We start from the raw sequence: 11,764 nt of genomic DNA on the forward strand, positions 1-11,764 counted from the left end.
GTTGAGCTAAATCCTTAAATCAGCAGATTAAGAATCTGACTAATGGAGTTCCCATCGTGGCGCGGTGGTTACCGAATCCTACTAGGAACCATGAGGTTTCGGGTTCGATCCCTGGCCTTGCTCAGTGGGTTAAGGACCCGGCATTGCCGTGAGCTGTGGTGTGGGTCGTAGATGCGGCTTGGATCCTGCATTGCTGCAGCTCTGGCATAGGCTGGTGGCCAGCGGCTATAGCTCTGATTCGACCCCTAGCCTGGGAACCTCCATGTACCGCAGGAGCAGCCCTAGAAAAGGCAAAAAGTCACACACACACACAAAAGAATCTGACTAGTATCCCTGAGGATGCTAGTTTGATCCCTGGCCTCCTCAGTGAGTTAGGAATCCAGTGTTGCCACAAGCTGCAGTGTAGATATTAGAGGTAGCTCAGATCTGGTGTTGCTGTGGCTGTGACGTAGGTTGGTAGCTGCAGCTCCAAATTGACCCCAACCTGGGAACTGGGGTGGCCCTAAAGAGGAAAAAAAAATCCTTAATCCTTAATCTAATTAGTTCCTGGCCTGGCCTTCCCATTTTTGGTATGCTTAAGACATTAAAAGTCTCAGTAAATAACACAATAGCTTGTTTATCATAAGCTTTATATTTCTGTATTTATAGGGATATTACAACACTTTATTTGGAAGAGTACTCAATAAATGCCTTGCCTACTAACAGGATTTGCTGAGTCACTTGATTCAGTTTGTGATCCCTTCAGCACTTTTGAGGAACTTAAACATTGTTTCTGGGAAGCACCAGCAAAGCTGTAATTGTGTCCCAAATGTGCATTTTTGACTCCTACGTGCAACTCTTGATCTCCACTCATGAGCTCTTTCAACATTTTATACCTGCTTAACCCAAGACAATTTGCCCAAGTCAGAGATTTATGAGAATCAGATGATTCCCTCTGGCCCTGTTTATTTTTCTCCCAAGAGTTGTTAGTGTGTGATTGCAGCTTTACATTGATAAACATTTTTTCTAATCATTTAACTTCTTGTTGATATTTTGTACATAAGTATGTTTTATTGAAGATCCATACCAAAGAACACAAATATTTCACCCATTTTTGAAGTCCTTGTTATAATTGAAGGCCCTCAGAAGAAATAGTTTCTAGAGATAACAATAACTAATATATGCTGAATGCTAATTGTGTGCTATGCAGTGATCTGAGCATTTTGTTTGACTAGTTCGTTTTGTCCTCACAGCCACCATATGGTAGGGTCTATAATTATCTTTATCAGGAAATGAAAGTACAGAGAAAGGCTACATAGCTTAAAAGTAGCAAAGCAGGCAACTAAACTCTAAAGTCTGTGGGAGTTCCTATTGTGGCTCAGCGGTATTGAACCTGACTAGTATCCTTGAGGATGCAGGTTTGATCCCTGGCCTCTCTCAGTGGCTTAAGTATCTGGTGTTGCTGTGAGCTGTGGTGTAGGCTGCAGATATGGGTTGGATCCTGCTATGGCTGTAGCTATGGTGTAGGCCGGCGGCTTCAGCTCCAATTTTGCCCCTAGCCTGGAAACTTCCATATGCCACATGCTCAGCCCTAAAAAGCAAAAAATAAAGTCTGTGCTCTTAACCATTAAGCTACTTTTCCTCTCCTAAAATATTAAGAGAAAGGAGACGGGAGAGAGGAGGTGGAGGTGGGACAGTCTCAGCAAAATTGACCTTTGAATGTGGCATTTAATTAGATATTATCATCCTTGATATATATGTGAGTTTTGTGATTCTTTCTTTTTTCTTTTTTTTTTTAAGGCCACACCCATGTCCTATAAAAGTTTCTGGGCCAGGGATTGAATCCGAGCTGCAGCTATGGGCCTACCAAAGCTGCAGCAACACCAGATCCTTTAACCCACTATGCTGGGCGGGGATCTAACCCACTCCTCTGCAGTAACCCTGGCCTCCACAATTGATTCTTAACCCACTGTGCCACAGTGGAAACTCCAGTTTTGTGATTTTTTTTTTTTTTTTTTTTTTTGTCTTTTTGCCTTTTCTAGGGCTGCTCCCACGGCATGCGTAAGTTCCCAGGCTAGGGGTCTAATCAGAGCTGTTGCTGCTGGCCTATGTATGCCACAGCCACAGCAACTCGGAATCCGAGCCGCGTCTGTGACCTACACCACAGCTCAGGGCAATGCCGGATCCTTAACCCACTGAGCGAGGCCAGAGATGGAACCCACAACCTCATGGTTCCTAGTCGGATTTGTTAATCACTGAGCCACGATGGGAACTCCAGCCACGATGGGAACTCCAATAAATATTCTTTATCTCTGTCTTCTAACTGAAAGTTTTATGACTGATGTCAACCATACTGCTGTGTTCTTCATATTTTAAGTTAATTTGGATAAGATAGGCTTGATAAGAATAAGGGGGTAAAAGCATCAACAACTACAGTGGAAACAAAAACCCCTGCCTGTCCTCAATCTGGCTCAGAATTTGCTCAGGGTGAATCAATTCATTGCTGCTGGTGACCTAAGGTCCTGCTTGGGCCTTGGTGACACCTTCACGATTTTAGTAAATTCAGAAAATACTATAGGTAAAACTTGATGAATCTATTTGACAGCTTGTTTTTGAAGAAGGAGATAGGAGGAGATTAAGAAAAGTACTAAATCTTCTCCCTTACCTTTTGTAGCAAATAGCTAGAGGGATCTTTCCAACATGTGAGAAGATCAAGACTTGAAATGCTTTAGGAGGTGTCCATCTCCTCAGGGTAAAATACCTTGGCTTATGAGGCCCCTCCTGTTCTTGGCCTCGCTTTCCTCTCCAGGTGCATCTCATCTTGACGTCATACACACAGAGGCCCCTTTGGGGCCAGTGTTCTCTTTAGCTCCTCCATCCAACACACCCTGCAATTTCAATTCCAAGCTTTCAAACTTGCTGTGCCCCCTGCCAAGAACACTCCTCCCTCCCTCTGTGCCTTTGCTCTCCAACCACCCTCCCCACCTCCACCTAAAATAACCCTTCTTGAATTGTTGATTCTTAGCTTTTTCTTAACTTCCAGTTTTTGTTTATGTCAGGTGTCTATCTGTCTGCTCTAAAAGTTCTGCACTGCTGCTCCTCTTGTGGTACATAAATATAACTGGCCATACTTCATTTTCTTTCTTTCTTTCTTTTTTTTTTTTCTTTTGTATTTTCTAGGACCGCACCCTCGGCATATGGAGGTTCCCAGGCTAGGGGTGTAATCAGAGCTGTTGCTGCTGGCCTTCGCCAGAGCCACAGCAACTCAGGATCGAGTCATGTCTGCAATCTACACCACAGCTCATGGCAATGCCAGCTCCTTAACCGACTGAGCAAGGCCAGGGATCGAACCCGCAACCTCATGGTTCCTAGTCGGATTCGTTAACTGCTGAGCCACAACGGGAATACACTGAGTGAGGCCAGGGATTGAACCTGTGTCCTCATGGATGCTAGTCAGATTTGTTTCTGCTGAGCCATGACAGGAACTCCTGCATTTTCTTTATTTTCTTGTCAGTAGCTCTTAGGTAGGATCAGTCTATTTAACTCACCATTATATTCCTAGCAATCAACTCCGTGAATCCTCAATAAAAAGTATTCAGTACAAATTTGTTGGATAAATAAGTAAACAAAGGTTTGCTGGGTGTTTTCATTAAAGTATAATATTCAGATAAGACCTAGGTGTCTGTACTTATCAGTCATCCATTCTTCTTGGCTATAGATGTCAACTCACACTTGTTTTTCTATCAGGAGATGATTCATTCACTAATAGAATTCCTATAACAGGACCCTGCCATGCTGTCAGTAAGCACATCTGCAAATGCTCTTCTGTTACTGCCATTGGGATTTGCTGCCCAACACAGGAATCATTAATTGTAAGCCTGAATATTTTGTTGCAGAATTAATGTAAGGTGCTTGCTCAATAAGGGACTTGGCACAATACCCTTTACAGTTTGATCGTTTGATAGAATGTGTGCTGATAATTATGACAAACCCAGGGAACTTCCTGCAGCTCATCGTTATTTCTACTATAGATCAAGTGTGACTGTCATTGGCCACACCCTATCTATTGGTTCCTCCTCTGATCAGTTCCCAGACAGGATTGGGAGGCAGAAACTCAGTAATTCTATTGTCACACTGTGTGCCTCTGTTTAGGGACTTCACTTTTAGCTTCTGGGCCTTTTCTGGCTTGACCTCACCCCCATACCTATCTATGCAAAATCATAAAGTGGGGATGAAAAGGTGTTCTTATTAGAAGATTAGAGGCTTTTGAGAACGAGTTGAGTAAGTCTGGGATAGAAGCATTGAACTGATACACTGATACTAGTTGCTGAAGATTCTTTTTCTGAAAATCATCCATATTCATTTTAATGTAATGCGTTGGAATAATCCAGCTAAAAGATGTTAATTCTGTTTTCTGGTTACTGTTAATCACTTTTCTATCTGGAAATAGGACATAAGCCTCTCACTACTGTAAGACTAGTTTATTTTTTGTTTTAGAAAAGCATTCTGAATCTGTAGAAGTATCAAACCACTATGTTATACACTTTAATATAATATTGTAAGTCAACTATACTTCAATTTGAAAAAGGAAATAAATGCTTAATTATTAATTTTTTAAAAAGAATTCTAGTTTTAAGAGAGAACTTTGGTCTGGGGTATAAAATTAGTCTTCCAAATCTTGGATTTCCATAGCTTGTGTCTGCTTTGTGGCCTAGAATATCACACAGATGGCCATTTTTTAGGCTGTTAATTCCTTTCTGTAAAATGATATCCCTATCCAGAGGTTTTTTTTTTTTGTTTTTTTTTTTTTTTTTTTTTTTTTTTTTATGGGGGCATCCAAGGCACATGGAAGTTCCTGGGCCAAGGGTCAAACCCACACCTCCACAGTGACCTAAGCCACAGCATTTGGATTCTTTTTTTTTTTTTTTGTCTTCTTGCTATTTCTTGGGCCGCTTCCGCGGCATATGGAGGTTCCCAGGCTAGGGGTCGAATCGGAGCTGTAGCAACCGGCCTACGCCAGAGCCACAGCAGCGCGGGATCCAAGCCGTGTCTGCAACCTACACCACAGCTCACGGCAACGCCGGATCCTTAACCCACTGAGCAAGGGCTGGGACCGAACCCGAAACCTCATGGTTCCTAGTCGGATTCGTTAACCACTGCGCCACGACGGGAACTCCAGCATTTGGATTCTTAATCCACTGCACCACAGCAGCAACTCCTAGAGGAGTGTATTTCTAAGTGATATAAATCAAATGAAGACTGGAAGGGACTAGATAAAATTACTTTAAAATAGATAAAGCACAATCGTAATATGTATGATGGAAACACATGTATGTTTCACCCTCCTCTGGAACAAATATATTGTCACAGAAAGCTCATTAAATTGATTCTATTTCTTTTTATTATTATTGAAGTATAGTTGATTTACAATGTTCTTTGCTGTACAGCAAGGTGATTCAGTTATATACAATATATGTATGTATATATATATAAATTCTTTTTCATATTTCCATTATGGTTTGTAACAGGGTATTGAGTATAGTCCACTGTTGTTTATACAGTAGAACCTTGGAGTTTATGATGCTATTTCTTATCCTGCATTAATCATAGCAAGGTCACACTGTAATCATCTAGTGATTAGTCACCATAATAATAACAGTACTTCCAGAGTTGTGGCTCAGTGGATTAAGGACCCAGCTAGTATCCATGAGGCTATGAGTTCAATCCCTGGCCTCGCTCAGTAGGTTAAGGATCCAGCGTTGCCCTGAGTTGTGGTATAGGTTGCAGATGAGGCTCGGATCTGGGGTTGCTGTTGCTGTGCCTGTGGCATAGGTCAGTAGCTGCAGCTCCATTTTGACACCTAACCTGGGAATGTTCATATACTGCAGTTGCAGCCCTAAAAAATAAAATAAAGCAAAATAATAATAAATGTGTTTCCATTTATTGAGGGCTTTTCACATGCCTGTAGCTGTGATAATCACTTCCCTTCCATTATCTCATTTAATCCTCATAACAACCCTTAAGTACTCTAATCTCTGTTTTTTCCACAGGAAAGATGAGATTCAGCAAAGTAAAGCCACTTGGCCAAGGTCTCACTGTTAGTAATCAACAGCCAATATTCAATCTCTGGTTTGACTCCAAAGCCTGCAGGTATATTTTTAATCCCTACAGTGCTTTAAGTGTTGAGTTGGAGTTGGAGAGAAATTCGTGTCCTGATCTATGGACATAATAATTTCTGCTTCTGGAAATTTGCTAATAATTAATAGCTGCACAGGTAGCATTCTACTTAAAAGAATGAAGCTCAGCATTTATATTATACCTTGTTTTCTAAGAGCTTTACTAGTCCACTTATTTAATGCAGATGCTTTCTCCTGAGATAGGTCAGCAGCTCTCAAACCTGGGGTGCATCAGAATCACCTGGAGAGCTTGTAAACATAAAAATACCCAGGTCCCCATCCCAGACCCACTGAGTCAGAATCTCCATGGGTGGGGACCAGACATCTGATGTTTAATAAGCTTCGCAGGTGATTCTGACACATAGAGAATCGCTGAGATCTGTGAACAGTGGCAGAGTTTTTTTTAGGAATGATAATTCTCAGGTTTGTAGATTTACTTAGGGCCTCACAGAAAGTTTGGTAATGGCTAAATTATAACTCATGAATTCCAAGCCATCTGTCTAAATTCACATAGTAATTGTTAATTGGCAACATCTGTGTTATGACCTATCCTAATGGAATTGATTGTCATCTCATTTTTCTTTTTTCCTGATTGTTTATTAGGGATAATAACTAGCACTCTTTTATGTTGAATCTTTTTCACTTGGTATGTGAAAGTTATTTCCTGTAACCACTATTAATAAAATCTCAAGCAGTTTAAAACAACAACTGTTCAAATTCCAAATAAAGAATCACAAAATCCCAAGATTAAAGTCATCATGTACAGCCATATGTTACTTGAATTCTCTTTTACAGCATCTCCACCAAGTGGCTAAGTGGCCTATTTCTGCTAGATAGCTGGCTCTGCCTGGGAGCAGTATGTTCTGACTTAGAAAGTCTTCCCCATAATAAGGTGAAACCAATTTCTCAAGAACTTCCAAACATCGGTTGTAGCTCTAACCTCCTCATCAGAACTTCTTACTGAAATCAGCCAAAACCTTTGCTCAAGCAAATAACTCCCTGGAGTTCCCTTCATGGTTCAGCGGAAATGAATCTAACTAGCATCATGAGGATGCAGGTTCCATTCCTGGGCTTGCTCAGTGGGTTAAAGGATCTAGTGTTGCTGTGAGCTATGGTGTAGGTCACAGAAGCGGCTCAGATCTGGTGTTGCTGTGGCTGTGGTGTAGCCTGGCATCTGTAGCTCAAATTCAACCCCTAGCCTGGGAACCTCTGTATGCCGTGGGTGTGGCCCTAAAAAGACCGAAAAGGGGGGGGGGGAATTCCCTGATTGCTATTTTCTGAAAGTTCACAGGATGCCTCTCTAAAGCTGTTTCTGTTCCATGGCCAAGCCATATCTCAGACTATTTTCTGTTCAGATGCACTTAGAATTATAGGACTTAGACTAAATTCACTGATGCATATTGTTTTTTAAAAAATAAATTTTAGTAATTCTATACAGAGCGACCTATTTGGGGTATTTAAATATAGAGGTCCACATGAGAGGAAAAGGAATATGATCTTACATTTTGTTAATGTGTTCTAAGTGTGCCATTTTATGTTCATGTCATCAGCATGGTATGTTAGATGTAGCAACCAGATTTAAAGTTTCAGACTTTGTTGACATTCTGTGAGTTGTTCAGAAACTTCCAAAAACCTGGTGGTTGTTAACGGGTCTCTTCTAAATGGGAAATATAATGTACATCAAGTTCCTGGGATTCATTTGTTCATTTGAAGCTCAAAAGAAAGAGAACATTTGTGTCCTCACTGCCCAAGAACTTCTGGTTCTAATATTCCTTCTTTGAGACAGACATTTCCTTTCCACCATCCTTTCCCACAGACCAGAACTTGACCTGGAGCCCAAAAGAAAAACAGCAAATGCATCACTAACCAGTGGTACAGTTGCCACCAATGTTAACCTTTAATGTTTGGAATTCAATGAGAATCAAATACAGACAGACGCTAAGATAACATGTTAGGTCAGTGATGGGAAGAGATATTTTCATAGGACTTCATTGCTATAGGTGCTTTTGGATATAAAGTCCAAATTTTAGAAGATAAAAGACAAACAGAAAATAAGCAAGACCTATGTTAGTTACTACTATGACCATTCTGATAGGCTGGCCAGCTCGGAAGAACTTTTAATGCACAAATCGTAGATGGAAATAACACTTTATTCTAGCATATACTACTAGCACAGAAAACCTGCAGTTCAATTACAATTTATGGTCAAGCTTAGCCATGTCCAAGAGACAGCTCCTTCTTCAGTACCCTTTTCCTGGGGCCAGAGTGAGAGGCCAGCATTCTTTTCTATCTCCCCTGATGCGTCCAGAATTTTGTCCTTTTACTATAAAGGTTCTTTCCTGAAATTATTGTGATCGCTTTTTGTAACTCTTAACCAACCTATTCAAGATACTTTGCCACCACCTCTTTAGCATCTGGTTCTACCGAGACTCGTCTACCATCACTGATGACATTTTCAATATTCCTATTGACTCTTTGGATGTAAAAAGAAGTATCAGGAAAACCATATATGCTGATTGTATTTAGTTTATAAGAGAAGACTATGAACTTATGGACATGTTCTGACAACTGAAAAGTACACCGGGAAATTATATTCCTGCTTAGCAATAAGGGACTGAATGATTGACATTTGAAGTCTAACTATATATGTGTTAAAGTCTGATTTGGAAAATTATAAGCAAAAAGATACTGATTTGTATCACTAAACTTTCTAGTGTTAATTCCCACACAAACCAAGAGATAAAGTGTACTAACATTTTTTTATAATTAAAAAGTAGGAAGAGAAGCAATTGAAAATTATGACCAGCTCACAACACTGCTGACATAGCGTTTCATGAAGCAGCCTGTGTGAAAATTGTAGAAATTCTGACTATCTGCCTCTGCTCATTAACTGTAGGAGCTCAGAAAACTGCCAAGTGTTGTATGGCTGCCAGTCTTCCTCATAGAATTCCAATTTATAATCTTCGGTAAACTGAGGCCAACTTAGGCATTTGGTACAGTAGGCACAGTGCCTAAGGCCCAGGGTACTTTCAAGGGCCCACAAAAATATCCTCATTTGTTTTAAAATAAGAAGAAAATAGTAAATTCCCTGTGTCACAGCAGGTGAAGGATTGGGCATTGCTGCAGCTGTGGTGCCGGCTGCAACTTCAGTGTGGGTTCTATACCTGGCCCAGGAGCTTCCACATGCTTCGAGTGTGGCAAAAAAAAAAAAAAAAAAAAAAGAGAGAAGAAAATAAAATAGCAATGAATATACTACAATGGATCTGCCTTAATTGTATTTGTTGTTATACCAATGTAGTCATAAGCTAGAATTTAAATTTTTTTTCTGGAGGAAGGGATCTACAAAGGCAAGGTGCCTAGGACCCCCTAAAATCATGAAGAGGCTCTGTTTGGGGTTTTTGTTTTTTGGTGGTTTTTTTTTTTTTGCTTTTTTAGGGCTGCACCCTCAGCATATGGAGATTCCCAGGCTACGGGTCTTATTGGCCACAGCAATGAAGGATCCAGGCCACATCTGTGACCTACATCATAGCTCACAGCAACACCAGATCCTTAACCCACTGGGTGAGGCCATGGATCAAACCCACAACCTAATGGTCACTAGTCGGATTCGTTTCCACTGCACCACAATGGGAACTCCCAATAAGGCTCTGTTATAAGCGGTAATACTTGCTAATGTTGCTCATAAGCCATCACATTTCAATGGCTCTTAATAACTCACAAAATATAGCGATTAATGCTATATGAAGTTCTGTGGAACTGTTTGTTACGTGATAAGAACTAAAGAAAGAACTTGTATTTCAGCATCCTAATTGGATCGTCATAGTTCACCCATGAATAGAGGGCCAAACTTAGATGATCACAGCTCTCCCCACCACCTTCCTACTCAATGTTAGATCATAGTCTAGCAGCAGAAAGGAATTTGTTAGAAATGTTGGACCTTAGGCCCTACCCAAGCCTTCCTTATCAGACTGTGCATTTTTACAAAATCCTTAGGTGATATGTATGCATGGAAAAATTGAGAGGCACTGTCAATTCTAGAAGAATCTGTACCTAGGTAGTATTCTGCATTCTAATAGGGAGGGCTCCTCCAAAAGTAATATGATTGAGGTAAAAAACTATTTTGCTTTTTTTTTTTTTTTTTTTTTAAGAGCTGCACCCACAGCATATGGAAGTTCCCAGGCTAGGGGTTAAATCGGAGCTGTAGCTGTCAGCCTACACCACAGCCACAGCAACACCAGTACACCCATGTTTACAGCACCACTATTCACAATAACCAAAAGGTAAAAGCAAAGCAAAAGTCCACTGACAGATGGGTAAAGAAAAAAAAAAAAAAAAAAAAAAGCAAGGGAATTCCCGTCATGGCTCAGTGGTTAACGAATCCGACTAGGAACCATGAGGATGCAGGTTTGATCCCTGGCCTCGCTCAGTGGGTTAAGGATCTGCCGTTGCTGTGAGCTGTAGTGTAGGTCGCAGACTCGGCTTGGATCCCACTTTGCTGTGGCTGTGGTGTAGGCCAGCAGCTATAGCTCTGATTAGACCCCTAGCCTGGGAACCTCCATATGCTGTTAGTGCACCCCTAGAAAAGACAAAGAAAGGAAGAAAGAAAGAAAGAAAGAAAGACAGACAGACAGGAAAAAAAGCAGGACTTTCCCTTGTGGCTCAGTGGAAACGCAACTGACTAGCATCCAGGATGCAGGTAGACCCCTAGCCTGGGAACCTCCATATGCTGTTAGTGCACCCCTAGAAAAGACAAAGAAAGAAAGAAAGAAAGAAAGACAGACAGACAGGAAAAAAAGCAGGACTTTCCCTTGTGGCTCAGTGGAAACGCAACTGACTAGCATCCAGGATGCAGGTTTGATCCCTGGCCACACTCAGTGGGTTAAGGATGCAGCGTTGCTGTGAGCTCTGGTGTAGGTTGCAGACACAGATCAGATCTGACATTGCTTTGGCTGTGGTGTAGGCTGGCAGCTACAGCTCCGATTTGACCCCTAGCCTGGGAACTTCCATGTGCCATGGGTGTGGCCCTAAAAAAAAAAAAAAAGGAGTAGTACATAAATATAATGATATTATTCAGTCTTAAAAAGAAAGAAAAATATGATGCAGCTACGACAGAGATGAACCTTGAGGACATTGTACTAAGTAAAATAAGCCAGTCACAAAAAGACACATACTATATGATTTCACTTATATGAACTATGTAAAGTAGTCAGTTTCATAGAAACCGAAGGCAGAAGGGTGGTTCCTGGGGGTTTGGAGCAGGGGGCAAATGGGGAGTTTTTTAATGGTATATAATTGTCAAAAAGTTCTGGAGATCGGTTGTACTACAATGTGAATAATATACTTAAAACTACTCAACTGTACCCTTAAAAATGGTTAAGATGATCATTTTCATGTTATTTGTATTTTACCATAACTATTTAAAAAACACAGTAAGACTCAAATCAAAGGATGAAGACTATCTAGCTATCAGACTTATGCATAGATATAAACAGAGGGCTAATGTTTTATAAAGGCTGGAATGTGAGGCAGACAACACACAGAAGGCACAAGGAGGGCTTACGGATAACTTGTCTGAGTCTGGAGTTCAACTGCTGTATTTCTCAGGTATT

General features: G+C 40.9%; 1 protein-coding gene across 1 annotated transcript in view; it reads left to right on the forward strand.

Annotated features, from left to right (window-relative positions):
• Nucleotides 1-6,920, forward strand: part of KATNBL1 (chromosome 15 open reading frame 29) — a 95,048-nt gene extending 88,128 nt beyond the window's left edge. The window contains exon 11 of the mRNA XM_021098029.1: nt 6,030-6,920. The gene's annotated coding sequence lies outside the window, so the exon portion shown is untranslated. The remainder of the gene's footprint in view (nt 1-6,029) is intronic.

The sequence above is a fragment of the Sus scrofa genome, chromosome 7 (genome assembly GCF_000003025.6).
Source record: "Sus scrofa isolate TJ Tabasco breed Duroc chromosome 7, Sscrofa11.1, whole genome shotgun sequence".
NCBI classification, from domain to species: Eukaryota; Metazoa; Chordata; class Mammalia; order Artiodactyla; family Suidae; genus Sus; species Sus scrofa.